The 8,779-nt window shown below is 43.5% G+C and overlaps 1 non-coding gene across 1 annotated transcript; it reads left to right on the top strand.

The window, feature by feature from the left end:
* The first annotated feature begins 8,255 nt into the window (after window positions 1-8,255).
* LOC121485885 lies at window positions 8,256-8,362 on the top strand. Its single transcript, XR_005986391.1, has one exon. It is a non-coding gene; the product is annotated as a U6 spliceosomal RNA (small nuclear RNA).
* The last annotated feature ends 417 nt before the right edge of the window (window positions 8,363-8,779 follow it).

Below are 8,779 nucleotides of genomic sequence, written 5' to 3'. Positions count from 1 at the left end.
CCACCAAACATTAAATCAGAATATAAATTGACTTATGAGAATATAGTGCATTTATAAAAACTTCAATCAGTATAGGTTCCATGTCCTGTAGTATCTAGTACATTTTAAATAGAGGATCTTTTTCACAATCTGAAAAGCAAGATTACTGCCTGCCCCCCCCCCCATCCCTTCCCGGTCCCCCCACACACACTGGAAAATTTCCCAGTTATTCTGAGCCTCATACCCATTATGTTTATTTATGCATTATCTCCCTTGGTCTACACAAAGGTGAAAAAGCATCCAGATGGGACTTGAATAAGAACTGCTTTTCTTGACTGATATTCCAACCAGACTCCGTCAGCATTAGGAATGTTGGACTCAAAGACTTGCCCTGTGAATCTGTCACAAAGGGAATATTTTCAATACTTGCAGGACTTTAATTCAAAGGGACAACTGTTGATGCGCTGTTGGAAGCCATGTTGGAGAGAAGGCAGAGAGGCTCTGGGATATAGGGAAGAAGTGTTCTAAAGACTTAGTCTTGAGTCATTTTTGAAAAGGTTTTAAACATCAGGTGAAAACGTAAGGCAGAAACATCAGAACTAGAGGAATCAACATTTGCAATTTCTAAATTAATGGAATTCCAGGAGGAAAAGATGATAGCCTCTGACCTCAGACGCAAGGCTACCTGAGAACTGGCCATTTCTTCTTCTTTCACCTTGTCCTCTAGATTTCTTTCTCAGAAGAGATTCATGGGGAAATCACAGCTGCATCAGGAGAAAATGCCTTTAAAGCCACCAACAGAGCCTCTGCACCTCTAAACTGCTCACCAGAAGGCAGGACTTTGAAATGCAGACAAGGCCCAACTTCCTAGTCCTTTGCTTCAGTGGCCTTTCAGAAACTGTGAGTTCCCTGGGTGGCGCAGCGGTTTGGCGCCTGCCTTTGGCCCAGGGCCCAATCCTGGAGACCCAGGATCGAATCCCACGTCGGGCTCCCGATGCATGGAGCCTGCTTCTCCCTCTGCCTGTGTCTCTGCCTCTCTCTCTCTCTGTGTGTGACTATAATAAATAAAGAAAAATTAAAAAAGAAAACAACAACAACAAAAAAAAACTGTGAGTTCCTACGTGGAGACCAATCACTGACTTCATTCTCTCCCTCCAGGGGGCCTCCCCTCCAACGGACTACCACAAATTCAGCTACAGCCTACGAAGGGTGTGCTGCCCGGACTTGACCCTCCAGAACTCACGTAGGGGAGACCTGTTACCTCTCCTTGGCCAAAGCTTGCTCTCAACTCTCATAAAATAACTTGGAAGTCCTCGTGCTTAAACCTGACCTCACTTAGAATCACCCAGAGCTCTTACTTAAAACAACATTGTCGGACGCCTGGGTGGCTCCTGGGATGCCTGAGTGGCTCAGCGGTGAGCTTCTGCCTTTGGCTCAGGGCGTGATCCCAGTCCTGGGATCAAGTCCCACTTTCGGCTCCCTGTGTGGAGCCTGTCTCTGCCTCTCTCTGTGTCTCTCATGAATAAATAAATAAAATATTTAAAAAAATAAAACAACACTGTCCTTTCCACCCACACCATTGACAGAAACATAGAGGGAGGATACCAGCAAGGATCGCTCTTGAAACTCCACGCATTATCCTACTGGGAAGCAAGTCAGGGAGGTGATCAGGCAAAGGAGAGTCACTAAGGCTAGGATTGTTATCCAGATTTAAATCCATGCCTTCTCCACTGATCAGAATTTCCGGCACTTTACACATTCTACCTCTTTCTGCTACACAGAGGGACAAACTCTTACAAATGGAGCGTTTGTAAGAACGCTTATAAATGAAAATGTCTCTCACAAAAGTAAACAAACTGGGTTTCAGAGCTTTTCCTTTGTCTGCTGTTTCCTTAAAATAACAGCAGAGGGGCGCCTGGGCGGCTCAGTAGGCTGAGCATGTGACTCTTGATTTCAGCTCAGGTCCTGATCTCAGTGCCATGAGGTCAGGGTCCACTGAGGAGGGAGCCTGCTTAAGATTCTGTTGCTCCACCTCTGCTCCTCTTCCCCCTTCCTGGCTCCTGCCCACATGCTCCCGCTTTCCCTTTTCTCTCTCTCTCCCGCAAAACAAACAAACCAAAAAACCACCCCCCACACACAAAAACACAAGAAAACGCAAACGCAGTCTAAAATAATCTTTACAGGGCAGCCCGGGTGGCTCAGCAGTTTAACGATGCCTTCAGCCCAGGGTGTGATCCTGGAGACCCTGGATCAAGTCCCACATCAGGCTCCCTGGATGGAGCCTGCTTCTGTCTCTCTCTCTCTCTCATGAATAAATAAAATCTTTAAAAAAAAAATCTAAAAAAATAAAAATCTTTAAAGGGGTATATTTTTTGGTAACAAAATGTTCCCCACCACCCGCCCCCGTCAGTAAGGAAATGTTTATTTTCATTAGTAACTGCAAAACGGTTTTCCAAGGTGAATTTACTTCTTACTTTCCCATCAGCAACATATGAGAATTCTAATTCCTCATATTTACACTAAAATTTGGTTTTATTCCTTTTATTTTAGGAATTCTAGAAAATATTGAGTGGTTTCTCAATGTAAAATGTGACGTGGCTTACTTCAGCTATCCTGGTGCCTCAAACTAAAACCTCTAAAGAGTATAAAGTCAAACAAAAATCAAATGGCTGCATGAAAACAACAGCAAGGCTTCACAGTGTAAACCAAGTATCCTTTTCCCTCTCCTCGCCAAGCTTCCTCTCCCCCCTTCTTAGCCTTTGTTTTCTGTTTTCAGGAATCCAGTACCACTCTGAAAACCTGGTGAGCAAGGCTGGCAGCACAGACACCATTCCTGTTCCAACAGGCCAGATCCTATACATGCCTGCGAAACCCCTCAGCCCCAGTCACAGAGTGAGCTTCTACTTCTGGGGCCTTATCTTCCTGCATCCTCCTCCATCTGGCAAAGCTATATAAAGCTACTGTTCTTCATCCCCAACACTGTCTTCAAGTCATATTTTTGCCCTAAAGCACAGAGGTCACTTTGTGACAACAGAATGAATGTGCAGGAGAGGAAAACATTTTCTGTTGGGCCTTCGGGATCAAGGGGGATCAGGAGGCACCAACAAAATGGCTGGAGACCCTCCACCTTGTTGCCCCCACTTCAGAACTTTCCCATCACCAGCAGACTGCCCGAGGACATGTCATCAGGGGGAGAGAGGACCTATGCAGGAAACCTGAACTATACCTTACCCAGATCCCATATAAGGGCATGGGCAGTTATTGCCCCAGGCTGATTTCACCAGCAATATGCCCTAATACCTATCACCCTGTATGGACACACATCCCCTTACCCCTCCCTCCCTTAAAAAGCCCACTTGCCCTCCATGTGTGCGAATTCCCAGGCCCTTGACTCCCCGCTCTCCTCTTCCTTCCGGCCCAGAACCTTGCCGGAGAGCGCATCCCATTAAAAGCCTGTTTTGGCCAACTTTTGCCTGGCCTATTTCATTTCACGACCAATCCGATTAAACCTGACACTTTCGGGATCCCTGGGTGGCGCAGCGGTTTGGCGCCTGCCTTTGGCCCAGGGCGCGATCCTGGAGACCCGGGATCGAATCCCACATCGGGCTCCCGGTGCATGGAGCCTGCTTCTCCCTCTGCCTATGTCTCTGCCTCTCTCTCTCTGTGACTATAATAATAAAAAAAAAAAATCTGACACTTTCTTCATCTGTTCTCAATTCTTTGGCCAGAATGATAATTACACAGATGTGAGGCAGACTCTCAAGAGAAAAAAATTTCTTAATTATGGGAACCCCAAACATATGAGGCTCAAGACAGGCAATTAGTGCTTATATGCATGCCACTGTCACTTAAGAAGCAGAATGTAAGGATTTAGAATTTCAAAAACGGGGAAGCATATTCACAGGAAAAAGGAAAGAGCAAATGTTTGCCAAGGAATAGGTTGCCACACCAGGCAGGTAACTCTTTATCATATAAAAAGTTAATCTCTGAGGCTCCTGGGTGGCACAGTTAAACATTTGCCTTCAGCTCAGGTCATGATTCCCTGGCCCTGGGATGGAACCACTCCCACTGCGTGTTCACATACACATTCTCTCTCTCTCAGTCAAATAACTAAATAAATGGGACGCCTGGATGGCTCAGCAGTTGAGCACCTGCCTTTGACCCAGGGCGTGATCCTAGAGACCTGGGATCCAGTCCCACATAGGGCTCCCTACATGGAGCCTGCTTCTTTCTCTGCCTGTGTCTCTGCCTCTCTTTAGCTCTCTCTGAATAAATAAATAAATAAATCTTTAAAAAAAAAAACAAAAAACTTATGTCTTGAGTATTGGCTTTTCGAGCCACTGGAAGCCAAAAATGGAGTTTTCAGTATCAAAACTATTGTGGGATTTTTTTTTTTAAGATTTTATTTATTTATTCATGAGAGACACAGAGACATAGGCAGAGGGAGAAGCAGGCTCCCTGCAGGGAGCCCAACGTGGGACCCGATCCCAGAACTCCAGGATCACTCCCTGAGCCGAAGGCAGATGCTCAACTGCTGAGCCACCCAGGCGTCCCTATTGTGGGATTGTTGAGCCCATCTAGCAGGAAAGGATTCTTGAGATGTTTAAGGTGCAACTTAGTTTATTCAAATAGCAGGGGGATAGGATGCCCAGGTAGAAAGAGTTGCATTTTGGCTATGTGAAGCTGGTCCTTATCTGCTTAGAGTTCAAGAAGGGGACATGTAGGGAGTATTAGATCATAAATGTTTCTTCAAATTTCTACTTGAAAAACTACTTTTGCAAAATTTCTCTGGTCCTTTTCACTCAGTTCAGTATTATGGGTGAGATGTACAGGCAGTCATGAGACCCTTTAAGAATGTGCCAACCAGTATGTATTTGATCAGTATCAAAACTCTGCAGCCTATAGGTCAGCTCTCTGGGCTAAAGGTGAACATTTTTCTGTTTCATCCCTCATCATTTTACCTCTGACTAATTATTGGTTCTTAAATGTTAAGGGTTGTTGAAAGGTGAAGGACTTCTATTGTATAACTTCTTCAAGGTGACATTGTTGTAGAGATGTCTCTACCCATGCAATGAAATTGGGCCCTATCTGTCTCTACCTATAACTATTTCACAAGGCCACTGTTGTAAAGTCCAGAGGGGATGGGGGTGGGGGTGAATTTATTTTGAGGAATCAGTATGATTGCTTGGCTGGGTAAAGGAGTCAGAAGCTGCTTACATATATCAACAACAGGAGAGAACAAAGCAAAAGGAGAACACATTAGAGTATTTTTTTTTTAGAGTATTATTATAATGAAAAATCAGAAGAGCAATGAGAAGACCATTTAAGGTGACCATACTCCACTCTCCATGAGGAATTTAATCAATTGCTAAGTGACAATGTAGAGAGAAAGAGAGAAATCAAGAAACAGACTCTTAATGATAGAGAACAAACCAATAGTTACCAGAGTGAAGGTGGGTGCGGTGAAGGGTTAAATAGGTCCTGTGAATAAAGGGCTGCAATTCTTGTGATGACCACCAGGTAATGTATAGAATTTTTTTAACCACTGTATTATACACCTGAAACTAATATAACACTTTATCTTAACTAACTGGAATTAAAATCTTTTTATAAAATGATTTTATTTATTCATGAGAAACACAGAGAGAGAAGCAGAGACATAGGCAGAGGGAGAAGCAGGCTGCCCGTGGGGACTCCCCATGGGGAACCCCATGTGGAACTCAATCCCTGGACCCTGGGATCAAGACCTGAGCCAAAGGTAGATGCTCAACACTGAGCCACCCAGGTGCCCCTGGGTTTAAAAATCTTAAAGAGTCAAAATCAAAGACAAGCTCATGGCAATCCATTAAACTACTGACGTATCTATATAATAGCAATAGATAGAAGTAAAGAATATTATCTGATGCGGTTGAAATGAAGAAACCTTCCCAGATATCAGCAGAAGAGAGCTAACACTTCCATAAAAAAGCATTCGACCATATATTGACATTTCTTAATTATTGCTTCAGGCCTATGTATTGAAATCATGACTCCTAGGTCATTATATCAGAACAAGAATGCTTCTTAAGGGACACCTGGGTGGCTCAGTGGTTAAGCATTTGCCGTTGGCACAGGCGTGATCTTGGAGTCCTGGTGTTGAGTCCCACATCAGGCTCCCTGTATGGAGCCTGCTTCTCTCTCTGCCTAGGTCTCTGCCTCTCTCTTTCTCTGTATCTCATGAATAAATAAATAAAATTTTTTAAAAAAGAACGCTTCTTGAGTGCTTGTAATCTGTATTTTTTAAAAAAGATTTTATTTATTTATTCATGAGAAACAGAGAGAGGCAGAGACACAGGCAGAGGGAGAAGCAGGCTCCTCACAGGGAGACTGATGCAGGACTTGATCCCCAGACTGAGGATCACGCCCTGAGCCAAAGGCAGACGCTCAACCACTGAGTCACCCAGGCGTCCCTGTAATCTGTATTTTCAAGAAGGAACATACAGTGGATTTAAAATGCATAATTTTATCTATGTGTAATCATAAGATATTTTATTTTTTTTCATAAGATATTTTAATGATAGAATATATTGGTTTTTAATGTGTTAATACTGATGTGTATAGGAATAACGTATTATCCAGCCACCAACATTAACCTACCTTACCTTAAGAATGTAGACAACAGGTGGTATTTACCATGCATTTGATAACAGTGATGTAATATCTCAGTGGCCTCTGAGAATATATTTAAGTGTATTAAATACATTTAATACACCATTAAGTGTATTAAATAATGTGTGATTATATTTCCCACAGTTTATCTATTGTATCATTTTCTTCTCCTTTTAACTGCTGAGACATCCACATGGATATATAACATATTATATACGGGGACCGTTGGCAGGTTAGGTAAACTCCTTCCTGATGGTGTGCTGCCTGCTATCCATTTTGTGTAGTCAGTTGGTTTACAGGGGACATGAACTGACACAATACCTTCTCACTAGTGCATTCCCTAAACAACACCCTGCAGAGTCACAAGTTACTATAATTTCTGACGTGACACCTCAACCACTGCCCTTGTGAACAACCAACTCCCCTGGCAACCTATGCATCCTCTTGTTTACTCTGTAGAGAAGAACCCCACAGAGATTACCTAAATATGTTTTTGTCTCAGTGGCTCCATCTGGACTACCCAGGAACTCAAAGACACTCTCTGCCCATAGATCCAAATAGAAGATTGAGCCCCCTGTCATGATGGACAGCTTCCTTTGATGTTTAAATTGAAGTGAATATCCACACGTGGCAGTACTCGGTGTAAAATAGATACCCCATAAGTGGAGAAAAGTATTCCAACATGAGGAAAGGCATGAGAAACAAAAATTACAGGAAGAAGAACTGCATGAATTCTGCAGGTGGAGAGAGGATACCTATTACTGGGTTACACACCTGACTCTCAGAATACAGAAAGACAAATTCTACTTGTCTTAACTTCTTAAGCATCTCCAGTTCTTCTTGATCTCAGTTTCATTCCTAGCTACAAATGCATCTGAGACAATTTTTTGTACGTTTTGTAGAGTCCTCACTGACCTCTTAATTGAGATTAGAGGGATACAAGGACAATGGGCCACAGTATAAATTCAGACATTTAACACCCAGAAGGGTGTGAACAGAGTTGAAACATGATGACCTACATTCCCAAGGCGCAAACATAAATATTTTTATTTTTTTAAAAGATTTATTTATTCATGATAGACATATAGAGGCAGAGACACAGGCAGAAGGAGAAGCAGGCTCCATGTCAGGAGCCCGACACAAGACTCGATCTTGGGACTCCAGGATCGCGCCCTGCCTGGGCCAAAGCCAGGTGCTAAACCGTTGAGCCACCCAGGGATCCCCAAATAGAATATTTTTTTTAAAAAATAGTCTTATTTATTTGAGAGAAAGAGAGAGAGTACAAGCAGGAGGAATAGCAGAGGGAGAGAGAGAAACAGGCTCCCCACTGAGCAGGGAGCCCAGTGCAGGGCTGGATCCCAAAATCCTGAGCCAAAAGCATACTCCCAATCAACTAAGCTACCCAGGCCCCCAACGCTATTTTTAAAAAATATTTTATTTATTTATTTGAGGGAGGGAGGGAGATAGAGAGTGCACGTGAGCAAGCACAAGCAGAGGGAGCAGCAGAGGGAAAGTGAGAAGCAGGCAGCCTGACAAGGGGATGGATCCCAAGATCCTGGGATCATGATATGAGCCAAAGGAAGTGGCCCTGAGGTGCCTCAAGATAAGACCTACTAAATGCATACGTGGTGCTCACATCAGCAGCACATATACTAAAATTGGAACGATACAGAGAAGATTAGCATGGCCCCTGTGCAAGGATGACACGCAAATTCGTGAAGCGTTCCATATTTTTTTGCCAGGCTGCGTAGCGAAGAAAATGAATAGACAGCTTATGTGCGTGTCATATTTGTGTTAATAAAACCATAAAACTACCATAAAAAAAATAAACGCATATGTTGAGGGGGACCCGGATTGCTCAGTCAGTTAAGCATCTGTTGTTGGCTCAGGTCATGAGCCCAGGGTCCTGGGACAAAGCCCCAACTTAGGCTCCCTGCTTAGCTTCCCCCTCTCCTTCTCCCACTGCTAGTGCTCGCTCTCTGTCAAAGAAATACAGAAAATCTTAAAACATATACCTGGAGAACACTTTTTGAAATGGAGGGAGGGAACTGGAGGGAACACGTAGTCACTCCAAAGTCCAAGTCAGATGCTCATGGTGTCACCTGATGACTAAAAGTAATAGAGATGGGGACTTGGCAAATATGGTGAGTTC

The sequence above is a fragment of the Vulpes lagopus genome, chromosome 2 (genome assembly GCF_018345385.1).
Source record: "Vulpes lagopus strain Blue_001 chromosome 2, ASM1834538v1, whole genome shotgun sequence".
In the NCBI taxonomy this organism is placed as follows: domain Eukaryota; kingdom Metazoa; phylum Chordata; class Mammalia; order Carnivora; family Canidae; genus Vulpes; species Vulpes lagopus.
The sequence above is the reverse complement of the archived record's forward strand: the minus strand, read 5'-3'. Positions and strand labels throughout refer to the sequence as shown.